This window comes from Eulemur rufifrons, chromosome 9, assembly GCF_041146395.1.
Source record: "Eulemur rufifrons isolate Redbay chromosome 9, OSU_ERuf_1, whole genome shotgun sequence".
Lineage (NCBI taxonomy): Eukaryota > Metazoa > Chordata > Mammalia > Primates > Lemuridae > Eulemur > Eulemur rufifrons.
In genome coordinates this window covers 16,267,523-16,281,318 of record NC_090991.1, presented here as the reverse complement: position 1 = coordinate 16,281,318, position 13,796 = coordinate 16,267,523, and the positions used below count along the sequence as shown (strand labels likewise).

Here is a 13,796-nt window from a genome sequence, read left to right as displayed (position 1 = left end):
TACATGTTTTGTCATTATTTTTTAACCACACAATTGCTCCAGCTACAGCTGTGTGCACTGGTGTGAATCAAATACTGTCTGTCATTTAGATTACACTTCTTCCCTCCATAGCCCCCAGCAAGGGTCCCAATGAACACAATTAAAACCACTACACTAGATGGTTTCACAGGGGAATTCTATAAAACCTTTGACGGAAAGACAATACCAGGGCTGTTTAAATTTTTACAGGCTATAGGAAAAGAAGGAAAACTTCTAAACCCATGAAAGTCTTCACTAAAAATATAAATATAGAGCTTACTAATTACTATGAAAGTAAAAAGTACAAATACAATATTCATAAATAGAACATAGCATATTAAAATTAATATATCATGACCATGTGGGGTTTTTTTCCAGGAATTCAAGGATGGTTCATCATATGGAACTCTACTACCATAACCTGGCACTTCCTCTTCTGGTAGTAGTGGACTAGGTAATCTGGAACAATCCTTCTTATGAAATTTAGAAGAGAAAGTTAACAGCTGGACAAAAGATAACAAAAACATTTTTTAAAGCATCAAAGAGTTAACAAGATAGGGATCAATTACTGAATGAGATCTGAGAGAGGTTGGAAATGCAGATTGTTGAGCAAAGCACTTGGGATCACTTTTTCCAGAAATATGTGATGAGAGTCTAAGATGTACTTTTGTCAGTCCCACAGGGAGGGGGGACAAAGTTAGAATCCAACAAGAGTAGGGACTCTGGTAAACTATTCTATCCCAAAGCTTTGGGCTGGTACTCTGACCGGATAAGGGAATAAGTAAACCTGAAGTACACTAACCCTCTTATTGCATCTGGATTCTGGTCATATGGGTGATCTAGAAAATCTCAAGCTTTGAACTTGGTGCCAGGAGGTCCAGAACACCTGGAAGAGGCAAAAGAAAACCTGCTCTAGAGAAAGATACTATCCTGGGCCTCAAATTAGTTCTACATATAATTTTTTAGAAACAATATCTGGCATAAAATCAAAGGTAACCAGACACAAGAGGAACAAAACAATATTAGTAACAATGAGCAGAAACAATAGTTAATGGAAACACAAGGACTCCAGTTAATGGAAGGAGCAAACAATGACCCTAAAACAACTATGTTTACTGTGTTCAAGGCAATAGAAGTCAAGCTTGAAAATAACACCAGGAAACTGGAAACTATAAATGTAGCACAGCAGATTAGAAAAAGGACCAAATAGAAATCCTAGAACTTAAAAAGAATGATAATTAAAATGTAAAATTCAATGGACAGATTTAACAACAGACATGGCTGAATAGAGAATAAGTGAACTAAAAGATAAATCAGAAGACAATGTCCAGAATGAAGCACAGAGAGACAAAAGCATGGAAAATACAGAAGAGAGGGCAAGTAACGTAAGATCTACTGTGAGAAAGATTAACATAGATTTCATTGGAAGGTTTAAATAGAGTCCCAGAAGAGGAAAGAAAACAGGGAAAAAGCAATATATGAAAAGACACATGGTGGAGAAGTCTTTGGAATCAATGAAAGATATCAATCCACAGAATCAAGAAGCCAAATAAATTCCAAACAAGATGTTTAAAAATGGTATTCATGCCTAAACACATTATATAATACTGCATCATATAAACATAAGATAAGGAAAAATTTTCTTTTTTAAACAGGAACCACTCAGACTGCATTCTCTCCCTCTTACACTCCCAGAAGAAGAGAAGAATGATTATAAATGGCAAATGACAGTTGTAGTGAAGCAATCCCAAGAGCTGGCTTCACACTCAGGAGACGACACTGTGCCTCTTCTTCGTGGTTTCTGCTGCTCTACATGCTCAGAGAAACTTCTGTAAGTAACAAGCTACAGACATGACCCCTGAAAGTACAGTCTTAGGAAAAATGTTAAAGCATCCAGAGAAAAAAATAGATTACCCTCAAAGAAAGTGACTGACAGCTGACTTTTCAACAATAACGATAGAAACCAGAAGACAGTGGAATGATATTTTCAATGTGCTAAAAGAAAATAGCTGTCAAGTTAGATTTCTATAGCCAGTTAAATATCCTGCAAAAATGAACGGGGAAAAAGAAGACATTTTCAGACAAACAAAAATGAGAGAATTTGCCACCAAAGGTGCACGAAATAATGTAGAGCATAAAAATGGTAAATATGAGAATAAATCTAAATAAACATTGACTATATAAAACAATAATAATTTCCTGAGGGGTTTCAAATATAGATATACATGGAATTAAAATACATGATATAGCCAGTATTGATTAATATCAAAGAGTACTGATTAATATCAAGCTTTGATAAGTTAGGAGTGCATGGTATATTTTATGGTAACAAATACAGTAATGGAAAAAGAGCACAGACTTTCTAAAAAAATTTTTTTTGAGACAGAGTCTGACTTTGTCACCCCAGGTAGAGTGCAGCGGCATCATCATAGCTCACTGTAACCTCAAACTCCTGGGCTCAAGCGATCCTCCTGCCTCAGCCTCCCAAGTAGCTGGGACTACAAGGCACATACCACTGCACCCAGCTAATTTTTCTATTTTTAGTAGAGACAGGGTCTCACTCTTGCTCAGGCTGGTCTCAAACTTCTGACCTCAAGCAATCCTCCTATCTCAGCCTCCCAAAGTGCTGGGATTACAGGTGTGAGCCCCCACACCCTGCTGTTTATTCATCTGTTGATGCACATTTGGGTTATTTCCATTTTTGGGCTATTGTGAATAATGCTGCTTTGAACATTGATGCACATGTATCTGTTTGAGTCCCTGCTTTCTTCTCTTTTTGGTATGTGTACCTGGAAGTGGAATTGCCCTCATTTTGGCTTTTAACCAAATGACCTAACCCAATTCGACACTCCTCAATGATTAAGGACTGAATGTTAAGAACTTTGACTGCAAGGAAAATTTGGGGAAAGTTAAAATACATACAATTAAGCAAAATAAGACAGCCAAGCACCTTTGAGACATAAATGCTTGACAACCAAAATGGCAAAATAACAATGTAAGGGTGGCCAGCAAATGGCCACAGGCTTTAACACCTTCCCTTTGTTTCCACAGATGAGCTACAGTTGTGTTTGTGTGTTTGTATCTTATGTCATTTTCATCCTAGGGCCCGAAGGATTTCAAAGGACACCTGGCACCCCTCCCTTGCCCCACCTGCATAGGAAGGACAGATGGGTCGGCAACTTCTGCCTGCTCTAAGATGAATTATAACCAGCGCTGTGCCTCCTAATAGCACAGCGTTTTGTGGGGGTTTTGGCACTCAGTGAAGGTGGCCTGTGGTGACACTAATGTGCCCATTTGCTAACAAGAACTCTGAAAAAGGCTGCAAGCTCAGTAATTTGCTGATTGCCTTCTGACTTGCTCTGTGAGGGCTCCGGGCAGGGGCACCCTAAGTAGCATTAAAATTGTGCCAAGGTATCAGTGAAACAGTGAAAAAGTCCTCCACCTGCTCACTTCTCTGGCGTCAGTTTTTACTCACCGTGAGCAGTAGGTGAATAGCTGTTTTCAAGGCTGCTTCCTCTCCTCGGAACCTCTCAAAGCCTTTCTACCATGGGTCACTTGAACACTCTCACTTTCGGATGCACACTTGGCCACCAAGAAGTGCCCATCAGGATCACAGCTGCCCCACAGTCACCCCGGGTGCAATTTGCACATGGCTTGCATGCCAGGCAGAAGGCAGAGGGGGCTCACCCTTAGCTCCAAGAAGATAATGGAGGGACAGTGCATGCAAAGTCAGCCTCCTCTGCCTAGATGGGAAAGAAACAACGGAATAGTGAACTCTCAGGACTGGAAGAGCTCTTCGAGGGCCCTTAGCTCAACCCAGAGCGGACATTTTTGTTTGCCAACACCCTCTGCTCTTGCCAACACTGCCCTGATTTCTCCCGAGGAAAGGAACCCTTCCCTGGTTCGCAGCCATGCAGTTTAGGTACAATGAGCCCCACTCCTACTTCCAGGGATGAATCTTGATTGGCTTAAGCCAGTCCCTGGCTGCAGTGATTGGTTTAAAATCAGTACTTAACCCAAGCCCATGAGATGCAAGGGAATGTTTGCTAGGGTTTCTGAGAAAGAAAAACCCCCTTCTTTGGGGGAAGTATGGAAATAAGGAAGGATGTGGCCTCAAGAGTTCCTCAAGTAGCTACTTTGCAACCGCGAGGGAGTGTATGCCTGAGATTTAAACCAGTGCTGAGGAAGGTGAGAAATCAACAGAAAGAAGTCGGGTCCCTGGCACTTTGAGCTTGTATCAGTCCACACCTGAAGTTGGCTCCATCCCTAAACTGTTCAGTCATGTGAGCCAATAAATTTCCCGTATTTTTAAAGCCATGTTGGGTTGAGGTTTCTGTTATTTGCAGCCTAAAGTTGTCCAGATAATTCAAGCCTCCATAATCCGTACCATAATAAACACAGACCTGCTGGTGAGAGAAAATTGGCCAGACATGGTGGTTCATACCTGTAACCCTAGCACTTTGGGAGGCCAAGGAGGGAGAATCACTTGAGGCCAGGAGTTCGAGACCAGCCTGTGCAACAAAGCAAGACCCCATCTCTACAAAAAATAGAAAAATTAGCCAGGCGTGGTGGCACGCACCTGTAGTCCCAGCTACTCAGGAGGCTGAGGCAGGAGGATTGCTTGAGCCAGGAGTCTGAGGTTGCTGTGAGCTATGATGACTCCACTGCACTCTAGCCCGAGAGACAGAACAAGACTCTGTCAAGAAATGAAGAAGAAAGAGAGAGAGAGAGAGAGAGAGAGAGAGGAAGGAAGGAAGGAAGGAAGGAAGGAAGGATTGTTAGCAGTTTCTGTGATGTGTTACCAGATGTTCAGCTGTTCAGCAGTGGGTAGGGGCAAGGGAATGGGAAGCAGGAAAGGAGGGAGTTTGGCACCCTGGGGTGAGGGGAGTCCCAACTGAAGACAGAGCACCTAGGACTTATCCACGGGGAAGGGGCTGTGCCCTGGGTCGTGGAATTAGGGCCATCCTGCCTAACTCAGAGAGAGAGGACAAGTTTGTCTCAGTCTGCTGGCCCCTATTATTCCCATTTCTTCTCCATAAAATAAGGATGTTGGATTTGCTGAGCCTTCAGGCCCGTCTAGTTCCAGCATTCTACCTATCTTAGTTTCTATAGAAAGAGCACAGGCTTTGGAACTCGACATACCTGAGTTGAAATCCTGCCAGCATCCCCTGTGCAACCTCATCCAAGATTCTTACCCTCTCTGAGCCTCAGTTCCTCAGCAATAAGATGGGGATATCAATCGTACCTTCCACACAATTTTTGTGAGGCCTAAATGAAATGCCACATATCGAATTGCTAGCACAGTGCCTGGCATGTGGTACGTGCTCTATAAATGTCAGTTCTCCCTACCCCATCACACTGCCCTTCTCTGTAAATGCAGAACAATGGGTCTGTAGCCTATAGCCAGTGAGCCACGTCTGGCCACTGCTTTTGTAAATAAAGTTTTATTGGAACACAACAATGCTCTTTCAGCTACATATTGCCTATGGCTGCTTCCCAGCTACCGGAGAAGAGTTGAGTAGCTGCAGCAAAGACAGTAAGGCCCGCAAAGCCTACAATATTTACTCTGACCCTTTACAGAATAAGCTTGCTGACCCTCGATGTAGAACATAAAGGTTTGAACTAGGAACTTCAAACATTAGTCAGGAGGCAGGGGAAATATCGTGAAGCTATAAAGGAAGTTATGATGCTCCTTAGGGCTTTCACAATGACTCTGGGGGCATTTAAACACAGCAACACATACGCTGATGTTTATGGCCACTCTGTTTTTCATATGTTAACCCTTTTAATCCTTATTATTTTTTATGAAGTTGGTAATATTATAATCCCTGTTTTACAGATGAGGAAACTGAGGCACAAGTGCTTAAGTAACTTGTCCAAGACCAGAGTGAGTGGGTGTCAAGGGTGATGTTCAATGCCTGGCTCTCCGGTTCATAACCACTGTGCTGTTCTCCCTCTCTAGACATCACCCACGCCCACACTGATCCTCATCCACCTGGCCCTGGGTGCTGGAGGACCTCCAGCGGGGCATTGCCTGTGCTTCTGGGGTCACGTGAATTGTCTTGAGTGTGCCCTTTCCTACGGGGTACGGCCCCTACCCTGCCCAGGGTCATCCCAGCCTACCTGGTGGCAGGTCTCCCCCTCTTGTGAGGATCACACAGCCTGCACTGCCCCAACCTCAGCTCTACCAGGATCTGAGCAGGGCTGCTTGGACTCTTAAGCTATACTTTTTTCTTAAATTTTTGTAGAGATGGGGTCCCACTACGTTGACCAGGATGGTCTTGAACTCCCAGCCTCGAGCAATCCTCCCGCCTCCACCTTCCACAGTGCTGAGATTACAGGCATGAGCCACCGCGCCCAGCCTCAGCTACCCTTTGATGCTTCCTGTGCTTAGGAGCTAGTTAGCTCCCTGGGTGTGAGTTCTCTGTGACGGATACCAGAGAGAGGCTTGCTGGTGTGGACTGGGCCCACCTGCCACCATTCCTGATGTGGGAACTCAAATGAGAGAAAGTGGGTAGCTACAAGGGGGCAATGTTCTCACGTCTAAACTAGGAACTAGGAACCTGCAGTGCACAAAGATGGAAGGGGTTACAAACTCTGCCTTCCACTCGAGAAGAAATTGCAAATCATTTACTCCAACTTCCCATTTTACAGATGAGGAAACCGAGGCTGGAGAGGCAATGTGGTTTCTCCAACACACCCAGCTGGCTCACAGCAGCATCCCAAGTTCTCTTTTCCACATCAAGTGGTAAAGCATATTACTGTTATTTTGCAACTGCCTCTGATACCAAGTGAGCGTGGGGATTTGCTCTGGCTCTCCTCTGAACATTTTCTTATTAAAAATACTGACACAGGGCAATGACTGACAACTCTTATTTTGTTTCAGTCATGAAATGCCAAAGCCTGTAGGGCAGTGATTCCTGGAGTGAGGTGCTCGCACCATAAGTAGGTGAGGCATAAGATGATTTCAGATGGTACTCACTTTTTAATTTTAAGTGTAATTCATTTATGTTATGTACAGTGGGGAAGTATTTAAGTAGACACCAAATCTATTAATGTTTGTATATGACTGCTTAGGAGGAGGCACAGTAAAAATATATATATATAATCAGTAAACAATAGCATGACTGATTTGAGGACTGGAGAAAAATATCTATGCTGGTGACTGAAGTTTGAAAAATGCTGTTCTGGAGAATACCAACAATAGGGGGGAAGAGACTTAAATTAGAGACCTACAATGCAAAGACATACTCCCAGCTCGTTAATTACCAAAGAAATACGAAACTACAGTGAGATATAATTTTTCACCTTTCAGAATGGTAGTTAGACAGTGTGTTCTCACTTTGGCAGTGCGTACACAGTACTAACGTTGGAATAACACAGAGAGTATTTGCATGGTCTCTGGGTGCAGATGACATGCAAATTAATGGCAAGTCCCATGAGACTGTTGAGTCAGTAATCAAGTTGGTGTTATTGAGAACAGGACTCTTTTTTTTTTTTTGAGCAAGAAAAAGGAGAGGGGAAAAAAGTGAGATCTTTGAGATTAAGTAAAAATTCTATTGTCCTGAATATTAATTGGAAAATTCACTCTAAACTCATGATACAGTTTAAATATATACATTCTCTAGCTTTGTCCATTGGGAAAAAAATAATGAATAGACTAATGACCAACCCAGTAGAAATAAATACCTCTAATACCCTTATTGAGGTCTCCCAATGCCATTTCTCACTAAAAGGAGCCAGCGTTCTTTGGAGAAATGGCTGACATGTTGTTCAATACAGAAAGTATACAAGATAAGTTGGAACATCTTTTCAAACCAGAAAGAAAGCAACAAAGCTATCAAAGACCATTAGAGTGATGTCAAAGGCCTCAAAGCCAACTTGAAGAGGCTCTCCCTGGTGAAAAATGGGACAATTGGAATATCAGTAAGGATAAAACTACAGTGGAACAAAAGGCATAAATATATTTCAATCCCCAAACTTATCATTATACTAAAAACAATTCAAAACAAAAGAAAACCTCATTGGTTACCTTTCATGGACACTAATGAACTAACTCATTATTTTTTAAAATTGGAAATTAATGTAAAGAATCAAGCATTCATTGTCTGTTTCCTATATGTACTGTACCTTTGGGTAACCAAACAGTTGATGAGGGGATGTTTCTGTTTATAAATATTTTCCAGCTACTAAATGAAGATGGAATGATGGAATTAACACCATTTTACAGCAATCATCAATGGCTGCTAACATCACAAGAAGAGACCCAACCAGATATCATGTGCCTTCTGAGGGAAGAACAGAGCTCTACCTATGAAGTAGTCTAACCTTGTCCCCAAATTAAATCTAATCAAAACTCTAGCTCTAACTACCAATTCACAGGAAGAACATGTTAAATGATACCACAGGATTACAATCAGCAAAATATTGCTGCAAGGACAAGCACCTGTAATCCCAGCTACTGGGGAGACTGAGGCAGGAGGATTGTTTGAGTCCAGGAGTTCAAGACCAGCCTGGGCAACATAGCAAGACCCTGTCTCTTAAAAAACAAACAAACAAACAAAAAAAAAACTATGGGAAACTTCACAGGGAAAACAATCTAACTTCTTCAACAAATAAACTGAGACACAGAAAGGAAGGAGAACCTATAAATTTAAAAAAAGACTTAAGAGACATTGGAGCCCAGTGTGGTGGCCCATGCCCTTAATCCTGTTACCAAAAGCTTGGCCACTTGTCCACAAGGCCAAATCAGAAGAACAAGGACAAGTGGTTTGAGAAGGAAGGAAAGAGAGTTTACTTTGCAAAGGAGGAAAAATGATAGGGCTCATCTCAAAATCTCAAATTTCCTAAACATAGGAGAAATACAGAGCTTTTAAAGGGAGTGTTCTCAGCTTCAGGCAATTACTGTGGTTAATTATTCTAATCATCCCATCTCTGCCAAAGACAAAGCCTGTGAACTTGCCAGCCGCCAGCCTGGGCCACCTGGGAGTTTTAACAAAAGACTTAACCTGCCTCAGGGATGCAGGCCAGAATGCAGGTCCCAAAATGAGTGGGGGAAATTTTAAGGAGACAGAAAAATCTCTTTGCCATTTTTTTTTTTTTTTTTCAGGCCATTTCCTCTGTTACAATCCCAGCTACTGAGGAGGCTGAGGCAGGAGGATCATTGAGCCTGGGAGTTCCAGACCAGCCTGGGCAACAAATGTTGAAATGTATCCAAATGTTGAAGTACCTATACTTTGACCCCAGAGTTCCCCTTTTGGGACTGTAACCTAAAGAAATGCTCACAAGGATGTTCCCTGAGACATTGTTAGTGATAGCAAGGAAACAGCAAACAACCCCAATGGCCATCAATAGTGAGTATTTAAATAAATTATGGTACATCTATACAATGGAATGCCATGAAGCTGTTAAAAAGAATGAGGAAGGCCACACCTATGCTATAATAAAAATTAAATATTTGGTCTTTGTACCTGGTTCCCAGCGCAGACCTCCTAAGTCCCTTGGAACTTACTGTCTATTGTATGTTAATGAGATGATTCCCTGGGGAAGAGGAGACCTTAGCTTCAGGATGGGGGCAGGTAGTGGGACAAACCAAGTTCTCAAGGGTTAGAACTTTCAGGGCCCCCACCTAGTACCCCCCTGGCCCACCACTCCCCCCACCTCCAGAGAGGGGGGAAAGCTGGAGATTGAGTTCAGTCACCAGTGGCCACTGATTTAATCAATCATGCCTACACAATGAAACCTCCATAAAAATCCCCACACATCCACGTGCCATGAGGGCAGGGCACCCCGACTCCATGGGGACAGAAGCTGCTGTCCATGGATCATTTGGGACCTTACCCTAGGTACCTCTTCATCTGCTGTTCATTTGTATCCTTTGTAATAAACCATATTGGTAAGTATAGCGTGTTCCTGAGTTCTGTGAGTTGTTCTGGTGAATTATCAAACCCGGGGTGGGGGGCTGCGGAAACCCGGAATTTGTAGTCTGCTGGGCAGAACTGTGGGCAGCTGGGCACACCATTTGCAGCTGGTGCTGAAGTGTGGGCAGTCCGGTGGGACTAAACCCTGTTGTTTTTCAGTTGCCATGGACCCCCAGGTTGAAGGTCATGTAACCTGAGCCTGCCCAGATAAACCAAGTGGGTAACCAGGGATGAAACCTAAGTGCTTGGATTGAGGAGCGAAGACTGAATTAAGAAGCGGACACCACATGGCAGGATCCAGGATCCAGTCATGTTGAGTCCTGGCACATCCTGACATCACCTCATTGCAAGATCCAATCAGATCACTCGTCATTACTCTCTGACTGTAAAACAAACAAGTCTTTGCTCAGGGACACACTGCTTTGGGAACTATCCCTGATGTGCTCCTTACTTGTGCCAAGTAATAAAACCCCCTTGCTATAACTGGCTTGGCTGTGTCTATTGGCCAAGCAAACTAACCCCTCTGTTTGGGAGGTACAGCCCTAACCTGTGGGGCGTGAGCTAACTCTGGGAAGTCAGTGTCAGAATTGAATTGAACTGTTGGACACCCAGTTGGCGTTGAAGAATTGGAGAACTGGTTGGTGTCCGGGGAAAAAAAACCCAACATGTATTGTCATGGAAAGATCTCCAAGACTAGGTAGTGTGCAGTGGCATCATCGTAGCTCATTACAAACTCAAACTCCCAGGCTCAAGCAATCCTCCTGCCTCAGCCCCCCAAGTAGCTGGGACTTGCTCAGGCTGGTCTCAAACTCCTGAGCTCAAGTGATCCTCCCACCTCAGCCTCCCAGAGTACTGGGATTACAGGTGTGAACCACCACACCCAGCTCAAGACTGAGATTAAAAAAAAAAAAAGCAAGTTCCAATTCATTGAACAGAATACAATTCTATTATTATAAAACAAACCCAAATCTATTCTTAGTTCATTTTTTCATCCAACATTTATTGTGCACCAATTGTGTACCAGAATGCTGTCCTAGGCATACGTACAAATGAAAATATATTTTAAAAGCTCCAAATGGAAACTGACCAAATTGGACATAGTTATTACCCTCAGGGAAAGGTGCCAGATTGGGGAGAGACGTTAATTTTTTATTTTATATACTTCTGGATTCTTTAAATTGTCTTTCACAAACTCTTATTGCTTTTGTAATTTAGACAATGTAAAACATACACGATGCTCATGATACCTTTTCTTACTTGTTCCTAGAAAGAGAAGACTGAAATAGGCAGAACCTTGGCAGCATGAGGAGGAAACTGATACCATTCTGCAGTAATTAGTAAATGTCATTATGCACCTCCTGATGAGATGCAATGGGAAACACACACCAGCACCTGCCAAAATGCTTAATCTGAATCTAATCATAGGGAAACAGTCAGACTAATACAGATTATGTGGGCATTCTATATGACGACTGGCCTGGAATCTTTGAAAACATCAATGCCATGAAAGATACAAATAAATAAATAAAAAGGCAGGAGGACTACTCTAGGTTAAGGGAGGCTAAAAAGACATGTCAACAAATGCTATGTGTGATGTGAACCTTGTTTATATCATGAATCAACAACATATTGATATTTTTTAAAGTTATAATACATTATACAAAAATCAGTTGTCTCGAGGTTGAGAGTTGGAGCCAGTAAAAAAAAAAAAAAGTTGTATTTCTGTACACTAGTAATGAACAATGCTTTCTTCGTTTCATTCTGAAAATGAAACGAAGAAAGTAATCCCATTTACAATAGCGTCAGAAAGAATATACTACTTTGGAATAAATGTAACCAAAGCAGTGTAAGACTTGTACACTGAAAACTACAAAATATCATTGAAAGAAATTAACAAAGACCTAAATAAATGGAAAGACATCCCATGGTCACGGATTAGGATGTCTACTATTGGTAACATGGCAGTATTCCTCACATGGATACACAGATTCAGTGCAATCCCTATCAAAATATCATCTGATATTTTTTGCAGAACTTGAAAAGCTGATTCTAAAATTCAAATTTCAAAGAAAAAAATAGATATATTGTTGTCTATCAAAATTTAAAACTTCTTTATATGAAAGTGCACTACCAAGAAATCAAAAAGACAATATATAGAAGAATGGGAGAAAATCTTTGCAATTCATATAACTGATTAAGCTCTAATATCTAAAAAAATCTAAAAACTCTTACAACTCAACAATAAAAAGGCAAATGATACAATTAAAAATTAGGCAAAGTATTTGAATAGATAGTTCTCTAGAGCAATGGGACTCTCATACATTGCTGGTAGTAACAGAAAATGGTACAGCCACTTTGGAAAACGTTACATGGCAGTATCTTATAAAGTTAAACATACAGTTGCTGTGTGACTCAGCAATCCCATTCTTATGTAGGGAATTTTTTTTTTGAGATAAATGAAAACATATGTTCACACAAAGACAACTGAAATGTACAACTGAAGAACAGATAAACAAATAGCTTAATAGCTCTCCCAAGTCATTCCAAGTCATAGTCGGGAAAACTCTTGCATTAGAGAATGCAAGCCATGTGGATGAGGTATTCAAAGGGATGGGCCTTTTTTTTTTTTTTTTTTTTTTTTCCTCACACCTCCAGCACTCAAAGATACAGGTTCCATCCCAGCCCAACTTTTCCCCAGGTACCCTCCTCCTAGCTACACTCTGCTTTCATTCTCTTCTCCCTTCCAAATTCTTAGCCCTTTCACACTGACCTCAGATAAGCAAGAAGTGAGGCAGAAAGCAGTTCATACCAAAGTGTGAATGACTGATGGCCAAATTTTATATTTCTGTAGAGGCTGCTAATTCATCCAAAGGAATTCTTTTAAAGGTAGAATTCCTGGCAGCATGACCTTCAAAAGTGTCTTCTTACTCTTCCCATTGCTTAAGGGTGTTCCTGCTTTAAGACGGTATAAAGTCCAAAAAGCCCAGATGAGTACTAATCATTCATTCACCCACTCATCATTCATTCATTCCCTCAGCAGACATGTACTAAGCACTGACTCTATTTTTAACCTTGTTAGGTGCTGGGGCAGTTAGAGGAATAAGAGGTGTCAAATGTCCAGGATCCTTGAAGAGCCTTGTGGACCTAAGACATGAGGAGCCGTGGACTTGAAGAGCCATGGAATTAATTATAGTGTAGTGTGACCAGTGCTGGAACCAAGATAAGTCCCTCTGTAGACAGTCATGCCTAACTGGACATGGGTGTAACTGGCTCCATGAACAAATTTCAATGACCCCAATATGTTTTTTTTATAATCCTCTCCCTTAACTAACTACCTGGTCTTTTGAGTTGTTTCCCAGAAATGGTGGACTTTCTGCAAGACAAAGGAGCTGAGATTCTGAAGGCCCCTGGGCAGACTTCATGACACCAAGACTCACCACCCTGCACAACATGCCCCAACGCACATGGCCTCTCCTTAAAAAAATCCATGACCTGTGTTAGTTGGGAGACAGATTTGAGGCAGCTTCCTCCATTCTCCCCAAAAGATGTCTTTCCTATTTAAAATTCCTTTCTTCCTTGGCGATCTTCATTGTCTCAGTAACTGGATCTTTATGCAGTGAGCAACTGGACTTGGGTCAAAACCTCCTGCGGTTTCAATAACATGGGGAAGGGAAGGTTTCAGAGATAAAGTCACAGGTGAGCTGGGCTTTGACAGGTGAAAAAGGGTCTTACCAGGTAGAAGAGGAAGCAGCCAGGTGGAGGAAGGCATGAGAAGTGACTAAAGATTAACTGGGGGAGGTGTGAAGTGCCTCATGTGGTTGCATCAGAGAGGGCATGGGGAGGCTGGAGGCTGTCTCA

The 13,796-nt window shown here is 42.0% G+C and overlaps 1 non-coding gene across 1 annotated transcript; it reads right to left on the bottom strand.

The window, feature by feature from the left end:
• Positions 1-1,675: 1,675 nt before the first annotated feature.
• On the bottom strand, positions 1,676-1,892 carry LOC138392653 (small nucleolar RNA U3). Its single transcript, XR_011234944.1, has one exon. It is a non-coding gene; the product is annotated as a small nucleolar RNA U3 (small nucleolar RNA).
• Positions 1,893-13,796: the final 11,904 nt, after the last annotated feature.